Source organism: Bison bison, unplaced genomic scaffold (genome assembly GCF_000754665.1).
Source record: "Bison bison bison isolate TAMUID 2011002044 unplaced genomic scaffold, Bison_UMD1.0 scf7180017864370, whole genome shotgun sequence".
Classification (NCBI taxonomy): domain Eukaryota; kingdom Metazoa; phylum Chordata; class Mammalia; order Artiodactyla; family Bovidae; genus Bison; species Bison bison.
In genome coordinates this window covers 2,978,306-2,996,021 of record NW_011494942.1, presented here as the reverse complement: position 1 = coordinate 2,996,021, position 17,716 = coordinate 2,978,306, and the positions used below count along the sequence as shown (strand labels likewise).

General features: G+C 35.5%; 1 protein-coding gene across 14 annotated transcripts in view; it reads left to right on the top strand.

The window, feature by feature from the left end:
* Window positions 1-17,716, top strand: part of NRXN1 (neurexin 1) — a 1,228,156-nt gene that overhangs the window by 59,648 nt on the left and 1,150,792 nt on the right. For 9 of the 14 annotated variants that reach the window (XM_010855904.1, XM_010855908.1, XM_010855907.1 and 6 more), the window contains exon 1: window positions 1,116-1,484. The exons of 3 other annotated variants lie outside the window; for them this stretch is intronic. The gene's annotated coding sequence lies outside the window, so the exon portion shown is untranslated. Of the gene's footprint in view, window positions 1-1,115; window positions 1,485-4,006; window positions 4,052-17,716 lie in introns of those variants that run through there. 2 more of the 14 variants (XM_010855902.1, XM_010855910.1) reach the window with 2 other exon arrangements.

Genomic DNA, 17,716 nt, shown 5'->3' with positions numbered 1-17,716 from the left:
AAAAAAAAAAAAAAAAAAGTTACATAAGGCAGAGCCAATAATTGCAGATGTATACATAAATAGGATTTATCTTGTCAAAAAATAGGCTTAAGGATATTTCAGGACTAATATTTGAAATGAGGCTCAAAGCAGGAATGACAAGTTTTGTTTAGGGTACTTAGAATGGTGTTCCTGGTTGAAAGGAGAATTGTTTTTTGTTGTTTAGTTGCTAAGGTGTGTCTGACTCTGCAACCCCATGGACTATAGCCCTCCAGGCTCCTCTGTCCATGATATTTCCCAGGCAAGGAGATCTTCCCATGCCAGGGATCAAACCTGCATCTCCTGCATTAGCAGGTGGGTTCTTTACCACTGAGTCACCAGGGAAGCCCAGAGTTGTTTTTAGGGAACAGCAGAATCATAGAGAAGTTGTTGAAACCTTCATACCAGGTTACATTTGCTTTGCAGGCAACAGAGTGTGTTATAGAAAGAGGTTTGTGTGTGTGTGTGTGTGTGTGTGTATGCAACGATCCAATTAAAATCACTGTTGAGTAGTTCTCAAACTTTTTGGTTTCATGATCCCTTGAAATTCTTAAATTTTATTGAGCAACCCAAAAAGCTTTTGTTTATGTGGTTATATTTATTGATATTTACTGTATTATAAGTCAAAGCTGAGAAAAACATTTAAACCAATGAATATACAAGCATAGCGTTCATTTTCTGTCAGGGTATGACATCATCATATCATATGCCTTCTGGAAAACTCTTCAGTACACTCATCAGAGAGTGAAAGTGAATAAGGCAAATGTGTTTTGGCATTATTGAGAAAGAACGTTGACCTGGTGAATCTCCTGAAATTGTTGTGGGTACACCAAGTCCCTGGACTTACATTTAGGAATCATAGTTTGGAGAATCATGATATAATTCAGTGGTTCATATTTAATATTTATGGAGTAGAATTAACTAAAATGAAACATAATGAAAAGCAGTGGAAATGTGAATGCATTGAAGATACAATATTTTGTGAAATTTAATTTGTGTATATGAGACCAATTTTGTCATAATGCAAAATATTTTTCTTATTAGGGGTTTTAGTTTTAAAACTTTGAAAATTGCCTTTTAAAGTTACATTTATGATAGAGATATTCAGTATTGGTATGAAGATTAGATTTAAGGAGGAAAAAAAATCAGAAACGAGGAGACTAGTTACATAGGCATGGCATCAAGGGACTGATTAAGAAAATGGCATAAACATGAATAACAAATTTGTTCAAAAAAGAAAGAGCTCTCAGATATCTGTGATAAGAATGAAGTCTGAGTGCTTAGAGTGAAGCAAAAGCTGCGTTATCAGACAGTAATACGGTCAGCAATTTTAGGTCAACTTTTCCTTAAATGTAGCTGTGTCTCACATTCTGACAAATATGTTATTCTTTGCAGCTTCTTTAGCACAAATCCTGACCTCTTTTCTTCACATCCTGCTGCGTAAGCTTGAAAAGCACAATCCCCAGGTACTGGTCTCATTTTGCTTTTTAAGCCTAAAGATCTGTCAGGCGTATGTCCTATAGATGTGAGTGAATCATAGTCAAAATGAGAATAATATGGAATGGAAGCTCATTTCCTGTTCCTTGTCTGGCACTTTGTACAAAAAAGTCCTTATTAGTCACCACAACATTTATTGAAATAGTCAAACTGTATTCACATCATGAGAAAAAAATGGCAGTTTGAATAATTCAGTGAACGTCAGTTACAGGGTTTTGCATGACTCTTACCTCACTTTCTTCTTGAGTAACTTGAATCACTCGAAGTGGAGGGCACTTCTTAGGCTGTTCTGTGTGTGTGCTAAGTTGCTTCATGCTTCATGCATGTCCGACTCTTTGCAACCCTATGGACTGTGGCTGGCCAGGCTCATCTGTTCAAGGTATCCTCCAGGAAAGAATACTGGAGTGGGTTGCCATGCCCTCCTCCAGGGAATCTTCCCAACTCTGGGATCAAACCTGCATCTCTTACATCTCATGCATTGACAGGCGGGTTCTTTCCCATCGCGCCACCTGGGAAGGCTGTTCTGTAATGTTCTGCAAATCATCTCAGTAGTGATAAATAGTGTCTCTCTACACCAGATGGGTCATCTCATGCATGTAAGGACTTCATATTTGATTATTTTCCTACTTTTAAATCACATGCCATAGTTTTGAGCATACAAGGCTCAGTTAACACATGTTAATCAATTTGTTCAATATGAGAAACCAAAGAGCCTCGATAACCATGTTTTTCCCCTTGAAATCCACCAATTATGATTGAGAAAATATGAAGCTAACATCACTAATACTAATGTGGTATGTAAAGATTTGATTAAATCAATATTTTCTACCTAGTTAGATATGAAGAAAGATAATTTTTTCTTATGTTACCCCTAGGACACCTAGAAAATTTCAAAGGCCTTATAAATCACCAAAGACAGCACAGTTGTTTATAGTTATAGCTGGAATGCAGATTCTCTTACACTTAAATTATTTTGCTACATAAGCAGACCTTAAAGAGATGAAGGAGGTGATGGTTTTGCTCTACTTAGAGTTAGTTTCACTTCAAATAGAGCATTACATTCTGTGTGTTTTTGGTACCCTCTTTAGCAGGAGCTCTATGAATGATTCAAACAGGCAGAATAATGAAGATACTATAAAATCTTGATATACAGTTAGTTATTGAAGAAACAAGAAATGTTGAATGTAAAGAATGCATGACTCCTAAAGCAGGAGCTTGAAAAGGAGTGTGTGCTTAGTGGGGTTTTTGGCTGAGATTAAACTCAGATATCTTTAAGACCAATGGGAGTTACTATACAGGGACTGCAATTAGAAAATTATTAGCCCTTGGAAGCCTGGCTTCCCTCTTAAGAATTGTACAGGGGTCGTTCATGTGTTTCTCTGCACCTCTCTGGACATTTGCTCTTTGCCACTACTTTTGAGGGAGCCAGTCTGATTAGTTCAGGTAGAATTACGGCCTATTCGAGATACAGTGCTGCATCCCAGGCTCCTGTTGGAGTTGCTAGCCAGCCTCTAGATGAGATGTAATTGGATCAGGTCCCTACTTTCTAGTTTCATCTGTAGCCAGCTGTCTGTTAAGGATCACTGGGTAGGAGGTCAATCAAAACGGAGGAATCAGACATGAAAGGCACCAGGAATGAAATCCTCAGTGTGAACTGTCACGTAGAAGAGGATATATATGCAGAAGGCAAGGCTACAACGTGCACTTGCACAGATTGTGCCTACATGAGAGCATCTAGCTAAGAAAGCAAATGACGGTTGATTTCCAGCTGGTATTCAGCTTATCAAGTCTTCTGTCTCTACATGGAGGTGGCTGATTTATCAATTCCCCAAAGGTGGAATATAGATTGGTAGTAGCCTTGGCATAAAAGTAGATCACAGCCATAGTGAAGCATGTTTCAGGCCTATATAAAGCAACAGTATTGACATGTTTGTCTAATTTATCACTCACTTCTTACTCAGCAACATGTCTCTTAAGACTTTTTAAGAGCATGGATATTTTCAGATTAAGTGTATAATAATATATATGTTTTACATTCTTGTTTATCGTGTTCACATTAAGAGTTCCTAATAAGAATTCTTTGTTTCAAAAAAATTATTATGAGCAAAATAAGTTACAGAGACTTAGTTATTTATAATTAATGATATTTTGGGGATTTCCCTGATGGCTCAGAAGGTAAAGAATCTACCTGCAATGCATCAGATGCAGGAGACTTGGATTCAGTTCCTGGGTTGGGAAGATCCCCTGGAGGAGGAAATGACAACCCCTTCCAGTACTCTTGCCTGGAAAATTCCATGTTACAGTCCATGGGGTCACAAAGAGTCAGACATGACTAAAGCAACTGAGCATAATATACACAAATGATATTTTGAGTCTTCAGCATATCTTCTCTCTGCTCTTACTGAAATTCTCATTGAAGGAAGTAAGGTATATTAACATTCTCTTTGGAAAAATAAAATGTGCATATTTTCAACCAGCCTCTCCATTTTAGTAAACTAATAGGGTGACCAGTGGACATGGACATTGCCATTAAAAGGTAAACATGAGAGAAATAATTCTGTCATAAATTAGCTAATTTGTATTTATATTATTTTGGGAAGGGATTTTAAGAAGAACAAAATGTAAATATCAGCTGTATAATGTTTGTAGAACATTATGAAGACTCCAGGCCTGTTCTCCAGGTGTGTGTATGTATATGTGTGTAATGGGATGAAAAGTTAGATCTGAAAGGTGCAATTATCAGGTTAAGGTAGTATATTATAATCCATTTTACTGGATAATTCAAGAAACTCCAAAGATTCTGATCTTCAAATAATTTAGATTGCACTAGAAGGAAACTGTAATCATGATAAAAAGCAAAGTCCAGCGGAAACAATTTCTGGAAACAGAAATAATCTGATTAAAATGTCCATTTTTAGACTATGGAATGATGAAGTTTATTAAAAGAGCTCTATTGTATCTGATAGCATAAAATGCAAAGATTAACAGGTTTTTATACAAAGAAAGCCCACAACTTGATTTAAATATGACAACTCTGGGTTTAATTTTTTCATCTGTGTCAAGGTAGTGATCTTTCAAAATTTATTTATTTTTCTTTAGTTGATTTTAATGATATTTTTGGTGATATAAAAGATTCATTAAAAATCAAAGTTTGATTTAAGAGTAATTCTTTTTGTAGGGTCTTTTGCATGTTTGGATTATCTGAAGTCTTCTTACTGTTCACCTTTACATACATTAATTGTTATTATTGGAGTTAATATGCTTTGCTATACCATAGAACCCCAACATCTGTAGAAATCTGACCGATAATAATGTGAGGTGCCAGATGTCTTGATTTTAGTGAATAATGTCCTGATAATATTAAATATAGGGCTGTGAACTTTCAGTGCTAAGCTTTAAAATCAGATCAGATCAGATCAGATCAGTCACTCAGTCATGTCCGACTCTTTGCGACCCAATGAATTGCAGCACGCCAGGCTTCCCTGTCCATCACCAACTCCCAGAGTTCACTCAGACTCACGTCCATCGAGTCCGTGATGCCATCCAGCCATCTCATCCTCTGTCATCCCCTTCTCCTCTTGCCCCCAATCCCTCCCAGCATCAGAGTCTTTTCCAATGAGTCAACTCTTCGCATGAGGTGGCCAAAGTACTGGAGTTTCAGCTTTAGCATCATTCTTTCCAAAGAAATCCCAGGGCTGATCTCCTTCAGAATGGACTGGTTGGATCTTCTTGCAGTCCAAGGGACTCTCAAGAGTCTTCTCCAACACCACAGTTCAAAAGCATCAATTCTTCGGTGCTCAGCCTTCTTCACAGTCCAACTCTCACATCCATACATGACCACAGGAAAAACCATAGCCTTGACTAGACGGACTTTTATTGGCAAAGTAATATCTCTGTTTTATAATATGCTATCTAGGTTGGTCATAACTTTCCTTCCAAGAAGTAAGCGTCTTTTAATTTCAGTGATTTTGGAGCTCAGAGAAATAAAGTCTGACACTGTTTCCACTGTTTCCCCATCTATTTCCCATGAAGTGATGGGACCGGATGCCATGATCTTCGTTTTCTGAATGTTGAGCTTTAAGCCAACTTTTTCACTCTCCACTTTCACTTTCATCAAGAGGCTTTTGAGTTCCTCTTCACTTTCTGCCATAAGGATGGTGTCATCTGCATATCTGAGGTTATTGATATTTCTCCCGGCAGTCTTGATTCCAGTTTGTGTTTCTTCCAGTCTAGCGTTTCTCGTGATGTACTCTGCATATAAGTTAAATAAACAGGGTGACAATATGCAGCCTTGACGTACTCCTTTTCCTCTTTGGAACCAGTCTGTTGTTCCATGTCCAGTTCTAACTGTTGCTTCCTGACCTGCATACAGATTTTTCAAGAGGCAGGTCAGGTGGTCTGGTATTCCCATCTCTTTCAGAATTTTCCACAGTTTATTTTGATCCACACAGTCAAAGGCTTTGGCATAGTCAATAAAGCAGAAATAGATGCTTTTCTGGAACTCTCTTGCTTTTTCCATGATCCAGCGGATGTTGGCAATTTGATCTCTGGTTCCTCTGCCTTTTCTAAAACCAGCTTGAACATCAGGAAGTTCACGGTTCACATATTGCTGAAGCCTGGCTATGAGAATTTTGAGCATTACTTTACTAGCGTGTGAGATGAGTGCAATTTTGCGGTAGTTTGAGCATTCTTTGGCATTGCCTTTCTTTATGATTATTGAATAAATCAATTAAAGAGTTGCCTTAGTAGTCCAAAGGTTAGATACATGTTCAGATTTAAAAACTCTTTTTTTATCCCTGCATGGTTTTTAGTACCCATGAAACAACTTCTTTAAGTGCAAATACTTTGATAAAATAATACTGTATTTTCTGCTCAAAACTGTCTATTGCTAGTACAATTTTTTTTTCCTGAAAGATATTAAACCCTTATTAAATAAGATATTAATTACCGTATTAATTAATGATATATGTTCTGTAGAAATTAAAACTGTTCATGACTGACTGTGTGGGTACTTGCAGTCTATGATCTGGCAAGATTTCCATAAGGGCATGATAATTGTAAGGGAAGTAGGAGTCAGTCATGTGCAGTTCCAGGATAAGATCATTTCATCAGAGGAAACACACAATGCAAGGAGGCTAAGATGGGGAAGGGCTTGGAGTGTTCCTGGGACTAAAGTGGATCAGGAGATACAGGGAGAGAGTGAGGAAATAAAAGAAGAATAGAAGTAGAAATATAGACAAGTTTGAGGTATTTAAATTAATATGGTGATTAATATGGTAATTAATCTGACTGATTTTCTTCCCTAAGGATGTGAGACCCATAAGAGAAGTAATCTTATTTATTTTGCTTCTGTACCTTTAGCCTAGAGGAATGCCTGGAACATAGCAGATGCTCAAGAAATATCATTTAATTTATGTTCTCATCTTTGTATTATATGCTGCTGCTAAGTCGCTTCAGTTGTGTCTGACTCTGTGCGATCCCATAAACGGCAGCCAACGAGGCTCCCCCGTCCCTAGGATTCTCCAGACAAGAACACTGGAGTGGGTTGCCATTTCCTTCTCCAATGCATGAAAGTGAAAAGTGAAAGTGAAGTCACTCAGTCGTGTCCGACTCTTAGCGACCCCATGGACTGCAGCCCACCAGGCTCCTCTGTCCATGGGACTTTCCAGGCAAGAGTACTGGAGTGGGGTGCCATTGCCTTCTATGTCATTTATATAGTAAGTGATTAATAAATTGGGCTTCTCTGGTAGCTAACTGGTGTGCCAGTTCTTTGGCAAATTCTAAGCAGAAGAGTGATGTAATTCAACATGGAACAAAGAAATGACCAGTGAAGTTAAAATAGAGATTATTGAAAACTTAAAAGGATTAAGGGAGTAATGGAGATAAAACCCAACTGGAGCAAACTGAGAAGAGAATAAGAGGAAGTAGAAATAGTATCTACAGAAAATTGTCTGTGAAGAACAGCATCAAAGTGGGCAGCACTAGGGGAATTTAAGTTCAAAGTAGTTTCTTCTTTGAAATGAAAGAAATACATTTCTGAATGTAGGTGTGCATGATCTAGTAAAAAATGAGAATTTGTGATTCAAATGAATGGTTCCATCTTCTCAGGAACAAAATCTTCTGTAAAAAATATTTATTTATTTTTGGCTGTGTCAGGTCTTAGTTGTGGCATGCATTCCTTGTAATAGGAGGGCTCAGTTGTTGCATAGCATGTGGGATCTTAGTTCCCTGATCAGGGGTCAAACCCATGCCCTCTGTACTGGTAGGCTGATTCTTGACCACTGTACCACCAAAGAAGTCCCTGAAACAAAATCTTTGAGTCAAAGAAAAGAGATGGGAAACCCAGATCGTCTTTAGAGGAGCTGACCTTGACCTCTGACGGGTAAATAAATAAATAAAAATTATCTACCATACCAAGAGGAATGTAGCGATCAGATGGTACAAACACATGGAGGTAGGGTTGCAGAGTTGGTGGTCAGAAGGTAGGTAGTTCACTTCCATTTTCTCAGTAAATAACAACTGAGAATAAGTGAGTGGACTGGGGATAGCAGATTTGAGAAGAATGGAAAAGCAGGTAAAAAGGTTTCAGCATCATCACTAGGCATATCAATTAATAATGAATTGTTTCAGGCATTATGTGAAACTTTGAGTTGTGGATCACAATCTTTTGACTTGATCACATACAGAATAAAAAGCCTTTTTGCAGAGTCAAAGGGAATGTTTAAGGCCATACTTTTTGAGAAAGTTTGTCATCCTTCTTTCCAGATCTCTTTGTTCATTTATTCAGAAAGATGTATTAGTAGTATTGTGTTATTTTATTTTTATTTTGAATTCCTAAACTAGTCCCTTCTTTTAGAACTACTTAGTTTCTTAGGTAGGAAGTTGTCCCCCAGGGAGTTCCTTAATTATTTCATTGAGAGGTGTAATCATTACTCATGAGCTCCATGCATTGCTATTATCGCCATGCTAAGTTTAGCCTTTGATATTTTCATTCCATAATTTTAGCCTACTGTGAAATAAATGAGCAGAAAAACCAACTGCAGTAGTATGGACTCATCAAATTTCTGGAGCTAGAAAAGACTTTAGAAATGATGCAACTTACCTCCTTTTGCAAAAGAAGAAAAAGCCCAGGGGGTGAAATGACTTAACATCAACCCCTTTAATTGCAATAGAAGGAGAAGAAGAAGGTATTCTATCCCAGTCCTTTAAACTCTCTTATCATTTTGCACTTAATTTAGGATAATCAATTTGTTTGAAATCGTAACAGCTCTTTAAATGCACATTTCCTTTTCTGCATTTTGGACCCTTTGTGATTAGTGAACCTCTTCTAGTTTTTCCAACATCATCATCAGGCATGTTCCTTTAGAAAAACTTGGCTAGCTCTGGATTTTTAAATAAGAAATATTCTGTTGATGGTTTACCTGCACTGTGTGGGATATAGATTTAATTTAAGTAGTTAAAAGTAATTGTAGTATTCAGATGAAATGATAGGTTTAACTAGATTTTCTCCAAAAGAAAATGTTAGAGGAGGCACATAAACATTTGAAAGCATTTTAAATGTGCTTGGGTTGAATAAGTACATTTGTTATATTTTAGAGTCCATGTAAACCTATATTGCTTTTTAAATTCAAGTGTCTTATGTCTCCATTTGATTATCAGAAATTTAAGTAATGTATCTGACTTAGTATTAGCAAAAGGTCAAAACTTAATACGGGATTAAAATGGAGGAGAACTTTTAAATAGATATTAGAAGACTGACTTCTTGAAAACAATTTTAATTATTTAAAGCAATAACTTTGAAGATAACATTGTAATAGCTCTTTTTCTTAGTTGTTGACAGCTTAATCTGATTTAGTGCCAAGCATCATAAAAGATGATCTACCAGAGCAAAACATATGGCTTGAATATATCCAACAGAGCAGTAGCTAATACAGTTATGTGTTTAGGAGAAGGTGTTATCCTGTTAAATCAAAATATATTGTTATTAACTTTTTAAACAATAGAAAGAAATTTGATTTATTAATGCAAAGCAGTTACAGTACATTTTCCAAGGAAATTGAAGTAGATTTCCCGCATCCATTAATTTCCATTACCACCCATTCATTTCTTCCCACTGGCAGCCAGTGTACTCAGGCAGCATTTGTCTCACATTTTCTATTAACTGATGTTTAGCAAATCCCACTCCCAATCTTATCAAATGATGGGCACTAAAATTTTTGGCAATCACATTAAAATAGAGATTCTAATTGGGAAGAAGTAACATAATAGTAGCACTGAATGCCTTTCTAATGTGATGCCCATTAAGATGTTCATATGCAGAAGATAGTTGAAGACTGTGCTCTTTTCCAGAGAAGATGTAACCTTTTCCTCATCATGTCTAATAAATGCCCAGGGGAAGCAAAATAATAAGGCCTTCCATTATTGTCAGAGGAAAACTAAGTAGCAGGCTAGACCTATAGGCTACAAGAATGCTGTTAATTGTAGATGTTATTAGTTTTCTGTTTTTTTTTTAATCTATTGGGATTGGGAGAAAAGCTAGGGTGGCGCCATGCAAAAGATTTAATTGGTTTACAGGCAGCTCTGTTAAGAATTTCCCGCATCTGACATTTCTGACAGTAGCAAAGAATCATATGTATTTGTGTGTGTGTGTGTATACATACACACACACATACATATACACATTTACATGTAATTCTCTACCTATGAATAAAATGCATAAATGCTTTAGAGTTTCATGAATTTGAAATATAGTTTTAATTTTCAAAAAGTACTGAATAGTATGTGTTCAAAATAACTGGGAAATTTATAGAAAGTTAAAAATATTGTAATTAACCTCCAATTAAAATAAATTTATATTAAAAATATTAGATGAGTTTATTTGTTCATTGATATTTAAAAAAAATAATATACAAAAGCTAAAGTTGTGTCAGTTTCTTGTATCTTAAAAATCTACACTTTTAGTAAGTGTAACTTTAAATAATTGAAAATCAGAATCTTATGGGAGAGAAGACACCATGATATGAAAAAGTAATGTTAGATCCTTTATTGGCCTCATATGAGAAATTCCATATAAATGTAAAAACTGAAACTTCATATGGTTGTATAAAAAGCCTAAAACTAACATAAATACTGAGTTCCATTTTAACTAGGGAATTACATTTTTATATAAAATTTTAACATTTTTCTTATAGTACAATCTTTATTTCTTTTGACTGTATCATTGTGGTTATTCATACAGAAAATGTACTAAGCTCTACTAATTTCTTATCAGCCTTGAAAACCATAGCTTTTATCTAACCAACAATCTGACATGACATCAAAGAAATCCACAAAAGATTTTACAAGTTCATAAAATCCTAGAGAAAGCAAAGCTTTTTAAACCATTCAGGCAAAAATAAATGTAATCTGGGTTATTAGGTAATCATTGTAAGCCCACTTTTGAAGTACTTAAATTTTAATAAGTCAATTAAAAACATCAATTTGAAATGGATCATTATTAAAAAAAAAGTCTATTGTGCAGAAAGCTGTCAAAGAATTTTATCTGCAAGTTTGAAAGCTGAGACCTGTACAAATGATTGGTAAACATGATGAATTCTTATTTTAGGACAATGCATTATTATTCTGTTTTTATAAATTTTCTATATTAACATAACTAATATTTTCCATTCATATAGCCCCCCAAACTGTAGTGTCTTTCACTGAAATGAAACATATTAAATATATACATGTACATCATACACATGCACACATACACATTTAGAGCACATGCATTCTTATCTCCATTGTTTGATGAGAAGTACATCTCACTATGTTCTCAGCTCTTAAAACTAAAATTTTAAACTGAAAATTATATGTTTATTATTTCTTTATTATCTTTAAATGAATAACCCAGGTTCAACAAAAGCTCCCAAATATTTTGCCTATTATTTGTCTTTAACTCTCTTAAGAAAGAACATTTAGCTGTCATAGAAACATCAATAGGACTATTCCCTTTAAATGCCTTAATGGAAGTTGGAATCTGATCAGATTTAATACCTGATTTTGTAACAGTATTCTTATGTGAGAATGCACCTTCAGGTAAAAATCTACCTGAAATAAAGTATTTTTGAACAGCTGCCACATTATAATCTCTAAAGAAAATTGGATCTAAATGAAAAGTTGTCAATCAAATTCATGTAAAATGAATGATACCTAACTGGGTTTAAAAAAAAAAAATCAATGTGCCTTTTCTTACAAACTGCAAAATTCTTTTGGAGACAGAGTGATCACAATTATTTGACACATTTTGATCCTTGTAAATTAGGTTTTATTTTTAAAAAGCACACATTTGATGGAAAGGACAAATCTGTTTTCTTTTAACTGAAAGCCAGACTAATTTTTGTGTTCTCCATCTTAAAGGAAAGGTATGAACAGAATGCAGATTTCTGTGCTGCAGCATATTAACAGAATCACTGGGACCTATATATTCATTTAGTGGTCACCTGACACATATGGATTCATTTTAAAGGTGGCTGCAAGTTTCTTTCTCATTGCTTAAAATAAAATACTTCTTGCCCTTTATTTTATTTTTAGTTAGAGGATAACTGCTTTCTGTAATATATTGGTTGCCCAATAACTATGCAAATCATATATATCTATCTCCTGTCCCTCTTGAACCTCCCTCCTACGCCCACTCCCGTTGCACTCCTCTGGATTATCACAGATCACCAGGCTGAGCTTACTGTGTTATACAGCAGCATTCCACTAGCTGTTTTACATATAATAGTGCATATATGTCAATGCTAATTTCTCAATTTATCCTGTCTTCACCTTCCCCCTCTGCATTCACAAGTCCATTCTCTATGTCTGCATCTCTATTCCTGCCTTGCAAATATGTTCATCACTACCATTTTTCTAGATCCCATATTGTATTGATACACAATGTTTGTTTTTCTTTTTCTGACTTGACTTCACTCTGTATAACAGGCTCTAGGTTCATCCACTTCAGTTCAACTGATTCACATTTGTTCCTTTTTATGGCTGAGTAACATTCCATTGTATATATGTACCACAGCTTCTTTCTCCATTCATCTATTGATGAACATCTAGGTTGACTCTTTGACATTAATCACAGCAAGATTTTATTTGACCTACCGACTAGAGTAATGGAAATAAAAGCAAAAATAAATAGATGGGACCTAATTAAACTTGAAAGCTTTTTTACAGTGCAGGAAACCATAAACAAGATAGTTTAACTGTAACCAAGAAAAGACAACATCAGAATGAGAGAAAATAATTGACGCTTAATTTTAAATGGGACTTGGAATGACAGAAAGTTTGAAGTGATTAATAAGATAAGGGTTTTTTTCTTTGTGTGGTCTGAACTTGCTAACTGAATGGACAATTTCAAATGTATTAATAGTTCAGATGACAAAGATTTTGTAATGATTCCTGATGAAATACCATAACAGGATCTTAGTATTTTCATTCCCAATTCTTTTGCATACTAAACAGAAAGAGATTCTGATGAGTGGATTGCTCTTTTTTTTTTTTTTTATCAAGAGAACAGCAGTGGAATTTATTTGGTCTGGAGCTCAGATTAAACTGGCATGATGCTGAGTGCAGGGATTGGATAATTCATTAAATAAATTTTCATTGTCAAATATTTACAAGACATTGTATACAGTGAACAGAAAGAGCCTCAAAACTATTTAATAAATAGAAAAGAGCCATTGATTCAAACATAAACTTTCTTTGGGAAGACGTAATTTTTCATTAACAAACTAGAGGTGCCTGTTTAACAGTAAAGCCCTATTCAGTCTCTCTGCTACTTTATATAATTGTCGGGGGGAAAATCACCATATATTGACTTTTAAGACACCCATGTGAGTGCCTGTGTGTCCCCCATTTATTCAGACTGGCAGTATCTCCATTAATAATGATCACTGAAGAATTCCTGTGTCACATGTTTGTAATCACATAGTTCAGTCCTCTACGCTTGTAAGATGAAATAATTAAGAGAAATTATAAATAAGACTGTTGGAGAACAGATGGGGCAAGTACTACTTAATAAAGATGAATTAGAGGAATTGTAGTATATTTTCATACTGTAAGATGTCTTCGGGAGATGAAAGAAAGAAGGGGAAAGAGAAAGGAATAAAGAAGGAAAGTGAGAGACAGAAAAGGAAGCAAGGCTGTCATGAAGTCAGGTGAGAAGGAAAGTACAAAGGGAAGAATGTAGTCATTCTTCAGATAGATTGGGTCTGGGCCATTACTTTCTTCAATATTGGAACAATCTTAATGGATAAGAGCATCCAGGCAGGTGCTGTGGTGAAGTTAAAATCAACAGATTAATGTGGCAATTCCTAGTCAGATGTGTCAGATGTAAGTACAGCAAAAGAGTTCTGCACTTGCAGCATATGCTACTGTCAATGTAGTATACAAATAAGGCTAAACTCATTTACTCTTAATGTGAAGGGAACAGAATTTCTTTTCCTTGGGAAAAAATATGTTGTGAAATAATTATTTATATAACCTATCTTAGAGAGACATTCTGTAATTTCAGATAACAGAATTAAGCCATCTTTGTACATTTCTGATTATTTTGGCTATGTTTTGCCTCTTTCATGCCTTTGACAGGGCTGAGTAGGCAGAACTTATTCTGGTTGACTGATAATGAGCAAAATCTTAGGAAGAATTCACCTGTGGTTTGAAAATTGCGGTCATGTGGGAGCAAAAGATTAACATACTAACTGGTATACTTGATTTCTTGATGAAGCTTAAATTGTTTTTACAGTCAACACTCATGAAAATTTGAAAATACTGAAGACAGAATCTATAGCAGAAATAGAATTTCTGAGCAAACTAATGGTTAAGTCACCACTGACACAAGAAGGCAAACTTAAGACAGTGAGATCCGGTCAAGGTTGTGAAGCTTGTGGGGTGGGTCCCAGTGGCTTGAACACAGTTCCTTTGGGAAATCAAAGTAAACAAAATTGGGTTTATGAATACAAAGGAAACTTAACAAATTTAGAAGCTGATGTATGGACATTTAAATTTCAATTTCCATGGTGCTACTAAAAGATTCTCCATCCCTGAATTGCTCTGGTATTTTAAAGCGCTTGCATAAAGTTTGCCTGGCAACTATGAAGAAAGAAACAGTGACCTCAGGGGAGAGTGAGAAAGATACTCAGACTTCTAGTTGGAAGGCGGGTATGAAAAACAGTGATAGAGGTAATTACAAGCTGAAGGGAGACAGGCCTTTTGTTAATATTAACTACAGAAACACCCTAATTGTGGAACAAAACAGAGGTATAGAATATGTTCCAATTATTATTTTATATAAGTATGAGGAACTCTCAATATAAGTTAAGATGAGAGTATTTAAAAAAAAAAAAGATGAGAGTATTTTGTTACCTTAGGAAATAGTCAGTAGAATTTTCAGAATCACTTCTTTATATGTTAAAAAGGTTCTTTAAGGGCAAATGCCAGCTTGTTCTCCAAATGCTTTAGATGTCTTACATTGCCTTTTATTTTTAAAAATTTAATTTCTGTTTTTTCTTTTTTAACCATCAAGCCTACTTGGAAATTGTCTTCAGCTATAATTAATAACTATTAAAATTTTGTAGATTCTCAAATGTAGCAGATGATATATATAAGAATAAACCCTCCTCCGTGGAAAATATGCTTGTCCCTATGTAGACACAGTGAATTATTTTTCTTCCTAGGAAAGGAATTAACAAAACCTCCCTTTACTGACTGTGATTTAGTACCACAAATGCCCAGAGTATGGATCACCATTCTATACCATTTATCCTCAAGTAGACACCAACCTCAGTACTAGAATTATGGGGCAATATGTGTGATCTGACTTAGTATATTATTTAGCTTTTCTCCATATGGTATGCTGCTGCTGCTGCTAAGTTGCTTCAGTCATGTCCAACTCTGTGCGACCCCATAGACGGCAGCCCACCAGGCTCCCCCATCCCTGGGATTCTCCAGGCAAGAACACTGGAGTGGGTTGCCATTTCCTTCTCCAATGCATGAAAGTGAAAAGTGAAAGTGAAGTTGCTCAGTCGTGTCCGACTCTTTGTGACCCCATGGACTGCAGCCTACCAGGCTCCTCTGTCCATGGGATTTTCCAGACAAGAGTACTGAAGTGGGTTGCCATTGACTTCTCTCCAAATGGTATAGCTGAATCCAAATTTATCATATTATATTCTTTCTTTTTAATATATCTGTCTAGAATTTACATAATCCTGTAGCTACATGTATAACTTTGTTCATAACCAATAGCCATATGAATTAGATCAATAGCTGCACCCTTGAGCGATATAGATGAGTTATATAAAACAAGTGATGAATCCAGCTTATATGTAACTTTTTCTTGATAGTGGTTTTTAGTGTTTATTCCTTAAAGTGTTGTCCAGGAAGCAGAAACATCAACATCACTTGAGATTTTGTTAAAGATGCAGAATCTTAATGTTCAACCCATTCATACTGAAAAACAATCTACATTTTATCAAGCTATTCCAGAAATTTGTACACATGTTATTTTTGGAAGATATGTACTAGATAATTGGCCAGAATCAAGGGTAAACATTTAAAAATAATTTTTAAATTAATTATCAGTGAAAGCAATTATGATAAGTGGGAAAGACATACATAAACACATCAAGAGTATACCAGGTCTTAGGGTCAGAATGAAACTGAGAAAGAAAATTGGAATTTGGCACAAAACTTGAAGACAAAAGTAAACTCATAAGTTCTTAATATGTGAATGGGGTAGGGGAAGAGATGTGGCAAGGCTGCTTGTGGCTGGAATTTTACAGAGATAAATAACCTGGATGGATTGGAATTATGAAGATGTTGGAAAGAATGAACATACCATACAAAGGAAATGATTTTTGTATTTAAGTACAAAGTAATTATGATATGTTTTCACTTATGAGTTAATATGTACAGAATATTAAAGATTGTTAGTAACTGGGGATTTACATCTAATCACAGCAAATCTTATATATATATATATATTGATTTGTCTCCAACACATCAGACAGGAAGAAAAATTCACTGTGATGTTATTGTTGTTAGTTGCTAAGTTATGTCCAACTCTTTTGCGACCCCATGGACTGCAGCTTGCCAGGCTCCTATGTCCATGGGATTTACCAGGCAAGAATATTGGAATAGGTTGCCGTTTCTTTCTCCAGGGGATCTTCCCGACCCAGGGATTGAACCAGCATCTCCTGCTTGGCAGGCGGATTCCTTATCATTGAGCACCTGGGAAGCCCCCTGTGATGTTATCTGCAGCTAAAGAGCTGAGCCCCAGTGCTCTCTAGGAATGGAAGCTTTACACCCTATGTGCTAAAGAAATGATGGTGGACAAACCATGGCTCAAACACAAACTCTATTTAGATATGTAACTTAAATTTTATCCTCTCTTATAAATTTAAACCTTTAAACCTCCATCTGCCTGTGGTTTTACAGCTTAGAATTATTGTAAGATTTAAGTAACAGTGTGTATAAATCACTTGGCATGGGTTAAACATACAGGTTATGGTAATTTTCATTATTTATTAAAAATCTTATAGCAGCACAGACCCTTGAGTATGTTTGGAATACATTTTGGCACAGTTGAAAATTTCATAGAATCAGTATTTTTAATTTGTCTAGGTTTTTTTTAAATCAAAAGAAGCATTCTTTTAGAAGGAACATATAATTTCATCGCTACCAATTAAAGAAGTATTTATTCTAATCTTGGGTAATGCAATGATAATAAAATCTGTTTAAGTTTTGGAAACCTATACAGGGCTTTTTATCTTAACAGAAACTAAGACTCTGGTTCCCAAAATGACACCCTGCAAGGAAGGATAGTATCCTGAAACAGTAAGGATGTACCAGATTTCAAATATTATGCTTGACTTATTATGTTCTTATAAAAAGGAAGACAATAAGTGAATATAGTGAAAAACAATGTCAATGTCCAAATGGAATTCTTTTTTATCATTAAAAAAAATTCAACAACTGTGTCTTTGGAAAGCGGTTTGCTTTCCCAAAATCATAGTGATTTACTCTCACCTAATCACATTTCTTTGGAGAAGGCAATGGCACTCCACTCCAGTACTGTTGCCTGGAAAATCCCATGGATGGAGGAGCCTGGAAGGCTGCAGTCCATGGGGTCGCTAAGAGTCGGACACGACTGAGCGACTTCACTTTCACTTTT